The sequence below is a fragment of the Dermacentor andersoni genome, chromosome 9 (genome assembly GCF_023375885.2).
Source record: "Dermacentor andersoni chromosome 9, qqDerAnde1_hic_scaffold, whole genome shotgun sequence".
Lineage (NCBI taxonomy): Eukaryota > Metazoa > Arthropoda > Arachnida > Ixodida > Ixodidae > Dermacentor > Dermacentor andersoni.
In genome coordinates, this window is record NC_092822.1 from 124087774 (window position 1) to 124100854 (window position 13081).

At 43.3% G+C, this 13081-nt stretch overlaps 1 protein-coding gene across 1 annotated transcript in view; it reads right to left on the bottom strand.

The window, feature by feature from the left end:
* Positions 1-13081, bottom strand: part of LOC126529736 (uncharacterized) — a 396708-nt gene that overhangs the window by 244852 nt on the left and 138775 nt on the right. The gene's annotated exons all lie outside the window — the stretch shown is intronic.

Below are 13081 nucleotides of genomic sequence, written 5' to 3' on the forward strand. Positions count from 1 at the left end.
ATCGGTAAAACGACTCGGGCACCGTGGGCCCCGTGACATGCCGCATACGATTACCTCAAGCACTGACTCTGATGCTGAGTTTGCGTTGGCGGCGCGTGACACTGTTGCAGCCACAGAAGCCTCAGGTTGAGACGCTGACGGGTCTGCAACATGAGGCTTCTGTGGCTGCCACAATGTCATGCGCAGCCAACCCAAAATCACTGGTGAAGAACTATTTTTATTCATTCATGTAAGCAAATAAATGTGCATTCAATAGGCTCGTACGGAGTCGTACGAATGTGCATTTCACTATCCGCACTCCGCCACGGCCCCGGCATTTTGCGATTGGTCTGCTAGTTTAATTTTTTTTGAAACGCTCGGCATGGCCCCACGACTGTGAAAAAGCACTCCTAATTGTCGTTCTCAATCTTGTCTCTTGCTTACTCCCTCCCTTGTTTTATGCGACACTTCACATTAACATTCTCATAGGCAAACATTGCAAAAACTGCATAGAACTGCCGACATTACTTTCTAGGCAATATCAAACTTAATCAAATTTAAAAGCACATCCTAGAAATTTTAAGCTTCATCGAGACAAATGTACAGCGGTATTTCTATGCTACTAGTATCGCATCATTCCGTATTGTAATAGCATTCGTAATGATTAATAATAGTACCACATGGCATGCTAATGTCTAAAAATAATTTCTAGTTTTTCTGGTTTCGCTATGAGCAGCAATACGATCATTCTCAGCAAATATGCGGGTTGTTTCTGAAAATTATTTTTTGAAGCCTTGTTGAAGTTTTCAGAACTTTCTCGCGGTATAGCTGGTGAATATTGCTGTTTACTATAAAATAAGAACTAAAGTTAGCGCAATACGGGACACCCGCATAAGTTTACGTTGGTTTACAAGAACAGAACGCGTGTAATGCACCTTGAATCGTAGAGTTTTGCAAGTTTTCGGCGCACACCGTTGTAGCATCTTCTAGATTATTTAATCTAACAGTTATAGAATTTCAGAAGTGGGTATTTAGTCATTTTAGTCATCTAGACGATCATATGAATATTATCCCTTCCTTCTCCCATTCATTTCTCCTCTTCCTTCCCAAGCAGCTTTACAAACATGTCCTTCCGACAAATATATTATTCTAGCTCGAATTTAAGGGAACGTTTTAGCTCGGGGGCTCCTATCTAAAGCATGGGAAATCAGCAATGGTTTTGGAGAGCAACCACTACACCAAATCTAATTAGTTATGTTAAATTTACAAAGAAAACAATACCACCCAAGCACTCCGTACAGATGATTGACCAGTGAAGCTGCTGAGCACAAGGTCGCGGGATCGAATCCCGGCCACGGCGGCCGCATTTCGGTGGTGGCGAAATGCGAAAACACCCGTGTACTTAGATTTAGGTGCACGTTAAAGAACCCCAGGTAGTCGAAATCTCCGGAGTCCTCCACTACGGCGTGCCTCATAATCAGAAAGTGGTTTTGGCACGTAAAACCCCATAATTTAATTTTTTTTTTTAACCAGTGAAGCTGAAAGGTACATCTCCGACCTTCATCACTGGGTTAATCCCAATAGTTCAAGAGCCGACGGCTTGGTAGGCTGCCGCATGCTCGGTACACAGTTGCTGCTTGCGCTCAGCTGCAGGAGCCTGTTCGTGTGCGCGGGCTGCGGCATCGGCACGGCGTAGACAAGCTCGTTGCCAGTTCTCCTCGCGGCGTTGCTGAGCGAAAGCGGACTGCTCCTCAGCAGTACGTATGACGCGTAGTCTACCCAAAACTGCTGTGCGTGCGTCGGTTGCGGTGGAGGCAAAGTCACTACTGGCGCAGCCAATCGTGCACGTCTCTTTTTTCTTTCGTGCACGCGCATGGGGTGGCGCCGGACATGCTTTTGTCGTGCAGGCGACAGACAGATGGACGGACGGACGAATCGGCTAGTCATATACAGCTTCTCTGTAATAAGAACCCGAATACATGGCCCACATAACACATATACCACTTAATGTTGGCAGTGAGCGATTTATTTATCTTTTTCACTGTGTGAGTCTATGTATATATTGTAGTAGTGCTATATTAAACACTAAGCAATGTTGCACGGCAATAAAGAATTTGACAATTTTTATATCACTCGCTTGCAGGCATGTCAAAGAAAACTACCCCGCTACTGAGGCCCTGTTCATAAACATACGTCTTTCGTGTCAAAAAAGATTACTTTCGCACGAAAAATAGAAAACAAGACAACAAAATTTCGTCGTGCCTAATGTTACAACGTTCTCATGTCTACTCAAGCGAATAAAGGTACTGTCCCTCTATTTTATAAAATCTATGATGATTATAAGCGGAGGCTTCGCCGCTTGGCACGTGGTTGGCTTTGCCCCTGCAACAAATGCACCGCAGAGAAGCCCCCTTGTCGAAAAAGGAAGGGTTTGCGGTTTGAACAAAGCGGTTTGTCACAGAGCAGACAAAAGCAAAAGACGTGCTCCCTTAGCTGCGGATTTTCTAACACTACAGAGTCTCACAGAGAACAACAGACGTCTTCTTTTGCTTTGGTGAGGTGTAAGCATAACAGGGCATAGAAATTTCGTTAACTTTACGGACACCAGGACGGACGGACGGACGGACGGACGGACGGACGGACGGACGGACGGACAGACAGACAGACAGACAGACAGACAGACAGACAGACAGACAGACAGACAGATAGATAGATAGATAGATAGATAGATAGATAGATAGATAGATAGATAGATAGATAGATAGATAGATAGATAGATAGATAGATAGATAGATAGATAGATAGATACAAGAATATTCTAAGAATATTAATCCCATAAAAAGCTTTGGTGCGGCCGGCTTCACTGGTAATTCTGTTTGTTCAATGTGGAGCAACGTAGCGAAAACCGCCCCATTACACCTCGTGTCAGGCCGCGCGCCGCTCACGAAACACCGGCAAAGAAGCATTCGGAAGCTGCCTGCATTGCTACGACCAACGAATGTTATGTATTGAGTGAGGCCAAGCAGGGAACCACATTTCGCGAATGCCTTCATACTCGCTACCCCATTTGCAAGCCTGTGTAGAGGACGTCTTAGCTCGGTATCTCCTATCTAAATAAATGGAAACGGAGAAAACATTTTGCTCGGCTTCGATTGCTGCGATATTGTTGAAGTTTGTTGAGTTCAAAAGAAAAATCTGTATGAAGCGGATTTATCATTGAGGTCATCATTTATATAGAATTGGTATGGTATGGTAAAACTTTAATGAAGTCCTGCAGGTCGTGAGTCTTCACGAAGCGGGCCGCTTCCACTTGGGAACCGGAAGGCCGAGCCTCTCGGCCGCATCGTGGGCCTGCTGGACAGCCCAGAGTTGGTCAGCCAAAAGAGGGCTGCGGAGAACCGCCTCCCATCTGGCCGAGCTGTTAGCGATGATAGAGCATGACCGGGCACACCGCCAGAGCATGTGGTCTAACGTGGCTATTTCTCCACAATCGTGGCAGGTAGCATTGGTGTAAATATCCGGATAGATTTTATGTAAAAGCGACGGATTGGGATAGGTATTCGTTTGTAGTAGACGGAGCGTTAATGCATGAGCTCTGTTGAGGCGCGGATGAGGAACAAAGTAGGTTCTACGGCTGAGATAGTAGTGTTTAGTAATCTCGTTGTAGGTGGAGGGCGTGCCCTGTTCTCTGGGAAGTCGGCTTCCGATGGGTCGAGGGTAGCGCGGTGGGAAAGTTCACGCGCAGCCCCGTGAGCCGACTCGTTGAGGTTGGGATGAGCACCCTTTATCTGACCCTGGTGTGCGGGAAACCAGTAAATGAAGTGGTGCGTGATTGCCTTGCCCCCAATAAGTCTGAGGGCCTGTTTGGAAATGGTACCTTTTTCAAATGCTCTGACTGCAGATCTTGAATCACTATAGATGACATCCCGTGAGCTATCCAGCAGGGCTAGTGCAATAGCCATTTGTTCAGCTATTTCGGAGTCCCTCGTCCGAACCGAGGCAGAATTGGTGATTCCTTGCCGACCATCAACAGCGACAATGGTGAACGCCCGACGTCCCTTACAAGAAGCGGCATCCACAAAGCTGACCTGTCGCTGATCACTGTGTATTTGCCTAAGGAGGTTGGCCGCCCTTGCCCTCCTTCTACCGCGATTATGATCGGGGTGCATGTTCCTAGGTATTGGCGCGACCGTAATGTTCTCACAAATCGATGGAGGAACGTCAGAGCCCTCCGCTACTCTATCGGGATGATATCCGAGTTCCTGCAAGATGGATCTCCCTGCCTTCGTTGATGTGAGGCGAGTTAGCTGTGCGCGCTCCTGGGTCTCTGCAATCTCTTCAAGAGTATTATGAATGCCAAGCTGCATTAAGCGCTCTGTACAAGTGTATACGGGTAACCCGAGAACCCGCTTAGTAATCTTCCTAAGCTGTGCATTCAATTTATCTCGCTCTGCCCGTTTCCATCGATGCATTTTATATAGAATTCTCTTTAAGCTATTAAGTTTTGAACTCGGAAGCTGAGTAATAAATATTTATATCCCAGTTGCGTAAACTGGCGCATCTGAAGCGTAGAAAAATGATACGTCATACACTGATCTGAAGTATACCATTATAACCCTTTCACTATCATTTGCCTCTCAGAAGTATGGTTGACAAACGCTGATAGCAAGCTATTTGGTATACCCGAATAGACAACGGAAGTATGTGTCCGTAAGGATGTTCCGTATGGTGGTTCAGCAATTCTTGTCCAAGATAACAATCCATATCACCGTCGCCATGATCTATCTTTCTCTTGCCCTCACGTTGAATCTGTATTTTTGGAATTCGACAAATCTTTTCTTTCAGTTAACAGTAGAAACACAATAATTGGATCAGTATACCGTTCCCCATCATCTTGTTCTGCAAACCTTTGTTCTCAACTAGATGCTATCTTGAACATCATTGCAAACGAAAACAAAAATGTTGTCACCCTCGGTGACATAAACATAGATATTACTAACCCCAATGATAGTGATTGCTCTAATTATACCAACTGCCATGCAGGATATGGCCTAGATTCATTAATAACCGTACCCACAAGATGTCCTCCGTCCGGATCTCACTCTTTAATGGATCATGTATTATCAAACTTACACCTAGAGCAATGTGCTGGCGTAGTCACTGTTCCCATAACAGACCACTATTCCGTATTCGTTCTATTAGTCTATTAATCCACCGTACCAACGAAACATAAAAACAGCGAACTTTCACACCACTAAGTTCATTAGTCAAGTTGCTGAAATCGACTGGAACCCGATTCTTTCTATAACAGACCCAATCCTGGCATTCGAACAATTTAACAACAAAGTTAAAAGCGTGTAGTCGGAGTGTACGAGTCTAACACAATATACTCACCAGTTCTCCGCCCCTAGAAACCCATGGATAACAGGATCCCTCTTAAAAAGTATTAAGAAACGTGATAACCTCCATAAAAACTTAAAACGCCAACCTTTTAATGTAACTTTAAATTTGCGGTACATAATTTATTCTAATACACTTACCAAACTATTGAAAGAAGCCAAGCGTTCGTACATTGAGAAAACGATTGTTAAACACAAAAATAACACCCGCAAAACCTGGGATACCATTAGGTCCTTTCTTCATCTGTCTTCACCAAACCAAGTACTGAGCCAACTTAATACAGGAACAAGGGTAGTAACGGAAGCCACTGATATCGCAAATGAATTCAATACTTTTTCTGTCCTACACATGATCATTCACTAGACAGTATACCACAGCCAGCACTCAGGCAAACCCCTTATTCATTTTACTTGTTCCCTACATCGCCCAAAGAAGTATCCGATTCAATCGCTAGTTTACGAACTAGAGGTCCCGGCCTTGATGATTTACAATCTTATAAAATCAAATTAGTATCATCTCCTATCGCCGATGTACTCGCGCACATTATTAACTGCATGTTCACAACAGGCGTTTTCCCCGACTAATCAAAACACGGTAAGATAACTCCTGTATTATAAAAAGGTAACAACGAATTAATTTCAAACTATCACCCTATCTGCATGCTATCTTTCTTTAGCAAAGCTATTGAGAAACTACTTGTAAACCGCTTAACAAACTACTTTCACAAATTTATTCTTCTCTCGCCTGAACAACACGGGTTTCGTAAAGGTTGTTCGACTGAAATAGCTATAACATCATTCACGGACGAAATAAAACATACCCTTGACAACTCCCATATTGCTCTTCAAGGGGAGTACGGTAGCGCGATTCAAAGACGGGACAAAACAAGACACAAAGGGACACACACAGCGCGGTGAAGTTTTCGTTGACTTTAGTAAAGCATTTGACACCATCTGTCATATCATCCTTTCTTACAAGTTAGAAGCTCTGGGCATTCCTGGCCCAGCTCTTACCCTCATCCGCAGTTATTTCACTAACAGAACACAAGTTGTAAATTTCGGAGGTTCGCTCTCACGTACTAAACCAGTCACTAAGGGTGTCCCACAAGGCTCACTTTTAGGCCCTTTACTTTTCCTGGTGTACATTAATGATCTTCCTCACTGTTTAACCAGTACTTCATCTATACTATATGCTGACAACACGACTATATTTACCAATAGCAAATGCATAAATAGTGTAATAAAACGACTAAATTCTGACCTAAGCAACTTATCTGCGTGGTGCACAAGTAACAAACTTCACATCAACCCTTCGAAAACTCAGTTTATGCTTTTTCATGCACATAATCGCGTCATCGCGCCCGCGCCACCGCTCGTCTTACAGACTCATGTTCTCTCACCTGCACAAGAAGTTGTCTTCCTTGGCGTCAAACTTGATCCCCAACTTAAGTTTAACTTGCACGCTGACATGGTCTCAAAAAAATTGCCTTTGGAATAAGAATACTAATTCTGACGCGCTCGTATTTTCCACAAAACGTTAGAACTTCACTTTATTACGGATTTATTCATTGTCACTTGCAATACTGCATCTCAGTTTGGGGAAACACATATTGCTCGCACATAATACATCTACAACATTTACAAAATCAAGCCTTGAGGATCATCAATTTCTCTAATTACATTTCTCATGCAGTACCAATTTTCAGTTCCTTAAAAATACTACCATTACGTTACATGCTCCAGCTCAAATTGGTTTTACTAATAAACCGCACACTAAATCATGAAATAATTTGAGATGCATTTAATAACTCTGCTCTTACCAACACTAACAATACGATATTTTCCTCTAACAACAATTTTTTGCTCCCTCGAATAAACACTAATTATGGAATGTTTAATTCTATTTTACGGCCATTAAATACTGGAACAAACTACCACCCCATATTAAAGCCTGCCGCACAACATTAACATTCAGGAGAGATACGAAGAAATATTTACTAACGACACTACTGGCTACTGATTCATTACTATAAGTATATATTGTGTACAAATTTACTTTTCAGTTTTCAATGATTCTGCATTTACGTAATGTATCGATAGCTTTTATTTATTCTTTATTCTATACTCCCTTTGTCTTCCCTTTTCTCCTTTTTTAGGCGTTTAAAATTTTTGGTCGCATAGTCTATATAACCTTTGCACTTCGCGGATCGTAAGCATATACTTGTTTCTGATTATCTGTTACATTAACCTCGTGTTCTTTGATATGTGCCATTCCTATGTTTCCATAACGTGTCAGTCACTACATATTTATTTATTCATATGCTGTATCGGTTTCATTTGCTTGTGTTTTGAACTTCAATTATTGTAAACACCTTTTTGTATTTGTTTATTTGCTTCATTAACTTCGTGTTTTCTGATGTTTGTCGCTGTTATGTTACCATAATGTATTAATTCCTGCTTTGTTAAATTACTAATAGGAGGTCCCCCTGACAGTTCTTGTAACTCCGGGACCTCCTTCTGTACTAATGATGAATGACGAAATAAACGTCTCCAGAAATAAAAACTCGTGAGTAAGACTATTCAAATACCCTCGAAAACAATGCAACGTTTTGCCGTAAGCTATAAATAATTATATCACACTTGTCCGCTCTACATGCTCTAACAGGCACAATGTGCAGAACTGCGATATCTATTTATGGCGCAGAGTTAGAGACTTATATATGTGGAGCTTCAATTTTTTTAATTACCAATATTTGAAGTGTTTAGGTTCTCATTTCCTGGCGCCGCTAAATAAAGATTTTGCTTGCTATACTCAGTAAAAATTACCTTTATCTCGCAAGTGTAACAAATTTTATTGAAATCAGTCCTGCGATTATGTTATGAAAGCGTTGTTTTTATTTTTTTATTTTTGCGGTTTGTATATGTTGAATAAGAAAAATCGGAGCTTGCCCCGAGCTAAAGCTCACTCTTAAGTGTCTGAATTTCGCGCCGAGGGCGGATACTCATCTCTTACTGTAGTTATGGCACATCATTGCTGCTCGATATATTAGACGACATGACCAGGAAAGTGAAATATATAAGCAATGTTCCAGTGCACCATAATCATTGGTTAGCTGACAAGTTTTGAGCAGGCATTCTTAAGTTATCTGCTCCACGCAAAGGGCGCATGCTATTGTTTTTTGTTATTGCTATGTTTAAAACTCTTATACCCTGCGACAGACGCCTTTGATAAAAATAACTCCAATGGTACTATTCCTGACATACAGTATTGGAACAGGCAAACTTCCCACTCCCATCAATTTTGAAAATGCCATTTATTTCGTTTTTGATAGCTAAAATAACATTACTGTTACCGCACCCAGGTATTTTTTCACCGTGCCTCCCGGTGCTAGTTGTAGTGAGTAATAAGAAAGCAAGTACGTAAACGCATGCTTTAACTGCGCATCGCTAAAACTTCCTGACGCTTGTAACGCATCGCGTATTGCGAAAGAATAACAGCATAATAATAGAATAATGATAATAATAGTAACAGCCTTAACAAGATTCCTAACTCTCACGGTATTCCTCTTGTTTTTTCTCTGCGCCCGCTTTCGAATCTGTCCTCTCGAGTTTTCTGGGAGAGCAGGCGGGGTTGACGCCCTCGGCACGACAAGCACTTCGTTAAGTGATCCAGAGGGGTTGTATATGCAATTCCCTAGCATCCTTGTGGGCAGCTGCACATTGAAGAAACCGGGCGTTGCATGAACGACCGTTTAAGGCAGCATGCTCAAAAAAATGAAGAGGGGATAAGGGCGCACATGTGGTGGCTCGCGTTTACCGCGTGTGGGTGTGAGGCTCGATTTTCTCAGACTATATACTATTCTGCGCAGAAGCGGCAACGCCTCTTTTAGACTCGCACTCGAAGCGTTCTTTATCAAGAGAGATAGGTGCCTAAGTGAGCCTTGTCTCATTACTTGATGCTGAATTTGACTTCTTACGCAAGCGCCTTTGATGTGCATAAGCCCTGTCTCATTGCTCTGTATGCGCATGCGTAACAAGAAGACATATGTACAATTCTTCGCTTGCAATAAACACTTGTGAGTAGCGCTTGTCCTTGTCCACCTCTCTTTGTGTTTTTTATTGAACTAAGTTACTAGTTCAATTATGGAAAACGAAGTAGCCCAACGATCAACCCTTCCAGAATAATGGTATATTTTGCAATTGACGAACGGCACGCGTGTTGGTGTAGGAATTTCAATAATAAAATAGTGAAACAGACAAAACCTATAACTAAGCAGAACATGAGCCCTAAATTGCAACTAAAAATACTTCGCGAAATAATCCTCGACTTGACAAGTAATCACGCTTACGTACACCAAGTCGTAACTTCTAATTTTCTACTTCTTTTGATTTTCCTAGTACCACTTGCGTGGTCGCTTTGATAGGTGATTACATTCTGTAGCACGCTTAATGATAGCCGTGGTATTCAAGTTGCAGTTACCTCTAGAGACAAAAAAAGAAAAGACGGGAATCTACAGGGCATAACCACAAAGTGAAGAAAAGCAAAGTTGCCCAATTGTTTAACTTTCATGTTTCCTTGCGCTCCGAGAAAAGGCTACTTCCTTTCCGAGTGAAAACTTCTGAAGGCGCACTTAGAAACTTGTCACACCATAACTTTTGTGTTTCGGCCGCCTCCAGAATCACCGTTGTCGTTTTTTCTTGAGCGTGATGTAACAGACGAGTTTCGAGAAGGCCCCGAGACGACAGACAAATCTCGGGACGGCAGCAGCAAGAGGACGCTCGCAACGTCTGGAAAAAAGTGTTCCGAATTCTGTGGTAAAAAGAAGCGGCGCGTTCTCTTAGCTTCTCTGGCCGAGCTACACTTGACCCCGGATCAACGCAATTAGAAGTCAGAACTCGTGTTCTGCCGCCTATATCTCTGCAGACGGTGTTATTTTATGCTGATCCATAAATACCGAGGGAGAATTTTGCATTGGAGAGAACAAAATAAATAGCGAGTAAGTGGAACTGTCATGCCCCAAGTGTTTCTCAAATTAATTACTTTATAGGGTGAACTTCCATAGGCACTTCACTTGGTTATGATGGATACCGTAAATAAAGGCTGCAGATTGAGTCAAATAATTTAGATTTTTTTTTTCAAAATGCGCCAAACCATGGTAAAGGAAAGCCTTCTACACTCAGTCCCTATGTTGCGGTTGCCGCGTTTGCAAATCAATCTCGCAGCTTCAAGCTAAGCAGCAGAAGGCCAGCCTTAATTAGCCATTGCTCTTACTATTTGTTTACATTAATCTCTCACATAAGTGCGCTAGGCTTCGTGCTCGCAACGACCAACGGCGAGGTAATACTATTGTAGTTGTGTTAGAATTCGCTGGATGTTTGCGCCTTATTTTTTTTTACGTTGCGGCGTCCTCACGAATGTAATTACTATTTCACGACGCTTAAAAAGCCCGCTACCGTGTCCGGGGTAACGAAATGAAAATGTGACTGCGGATGGGACAATCCTGTATTTTTCTCGCGACGCGAAGTGCTGGACCGTACACGCTCGCCCGTTCGCCCGTCCTGCTTCACGACGTCAGTATACGTTCGGCCGTCCGTAGCCCACTCCTGTACACAGGCCAACGCCGGGTTCTTAACCTTTGCAGTTTGTTTCATCTTTTTTTTCAATGGGAAGGTCCGCGTCACACTGGCGAGCGCCGTGATGTCACGGTTCCGCGCTTGCCTTAGATCTTGTTCGCATAGAAGTGACCAACTCGAGCGTGCATTTAGACTAAATAATAGAAGCATCATTCAGTGAGTGCCCGTGTGGCACTATAGAGTTTGAGAGAACCTCAAGAGCACAACGGCTGAAACGAGGGCAACCTTTTTGGCGCGAGAATCTAAGCAACTTAATTTTATCTTCGCAGTATGCACTAAGCTGATTTTTCGCATCTGCGCCGACACGCTGTGCGACTCGACTGAAAGCCAACCTCGGGGGGTGGGGAGGCGTGGGGGGGGGGAGGGGGAGCGGGGCACACTGCGTGAGGCCGGCGAAACAGTCATTTTTCGCTCTGTGCGGAGCTGCCGACTCGTGAAAACAACAAAGACTGGATGCGGCTGAGAGCGCACGAAGCAATAACCGAAACGCGAGCACCTCAGGCGACAACTGCGCAAAGTGTTTTCTCCTATCTTTCTATCAAAAGACTTCTCCTCAGAACTGAACAGTAAGTTGAGAGCGGCATAGCATCGTTAATCTCGTACCAGCAAAGAGGCATTCATTGCTTTCGTGTGATTCAGAACGCGTATTCAAGCTACCAGCCTGACATAAAGGAAACCAAGAATAATCACCTTCTAGGAACGAGCTTCCCCCCAAATGTCGCGAAGTTACTTTTCTTTTCTTTTTTTTACTTGTCCTCATCTTTTCACTTGCATCTGTCCACAATTTCCATAGGAAGGCGTCACGTCCTGATGCACCCGCCTTAATGGTTTGTTCTTTTTTATTATTTCGTAGAATGCAGAGCGCAGCGTTAAGGAAATGTCATTTATATAGTTCAGGAGCGGCACTCCCAAGGCAGTGACGTCATACTTTTCGGAAGGGCGCTACGAATCTTCAAGCTCAAAATATGAAGCGACAGATTCATTCAAAGCAGCGTCAGCAAATATAGTCTTACAAAACGAAATAGTGCGGAAGCGCAACTTTCAAACGGCATGATGAACAGCCTGTTCGTAGTTCTGCGTCCTTTGTTTGTGTCCCTTGCCTAGTTCTGCGTTGTATACAAAGGTGGCGCTCCAAGTCGCCCGACCTGTTTCGTGGTTCAAAATTATACTCGGTATTTTAGCGCATCCGAAACAAAGGAAACATTAGGCTGGAACACACTTCAAAATCGTAGAAAAACATTCAGATTAAAATTTTCGCACAATACGCACAATTATTATAAAACCGGCCTCAATCGTGATAGCTACATAAAGCCACCGGAGTACACTTCTGCCAGGCGCGATCACCCACTTAAGATTAAAGATTATAGATGTAGAACGGAACTTTTTAAGACATCTTTTCTTCCTAAGACGGTCACTGAATTGAACAAATTGCCTGGTGATGTTGTATCGCCATCTTCAAGTGATGCCTTTGCTTCAGCCGTGTGACTCGCAATTTGTTTTCTCTACTTTGTGCTTGCGTCACCAGAACCGCTTTGCTTCGCTTCGCGCATGTACGGTTATGCTCTGCTTATCTTTTTTGTTGAGTCGGCGATTTGCCCTGAACTGTAATTTTTTCTCTTGATGTATTCTATATTAACTGCTTTTATTCGTCAATGATGTATGTACTTCTCCCCCCCCCCCCCCCACTGTTATGCCAAACTGGCGCTGTGAGTACTGTGATAAATAAATAAATAAATAAATAAATAAATAAACATCGTATGCCCTGCATGCCGTAATATGTCACCACCGCATCGCTGTATGCCTTGCCAGCCGCATTAGCCCTTCAGCTAAAGGGCGTTCTGCTGTAGAGCACGTGATCCTGGGCTTCGTTGTGGTCCGTATCTCGTTGAAGGCGCCTTGCAAAGACGAGCATTGACAGCTCGTTAAAAAACCTCAGGTGGCCATCTGCAATTATTCCGCAGCCCTCTACCACGGTGGCTGCCATAGCCCCTAGGTGGTGGCCCTCGGTAGACGAGAATTAAAGCTGCATCAACAAATGCGAACGAAACCTAAAAGACGGTCACAAACTC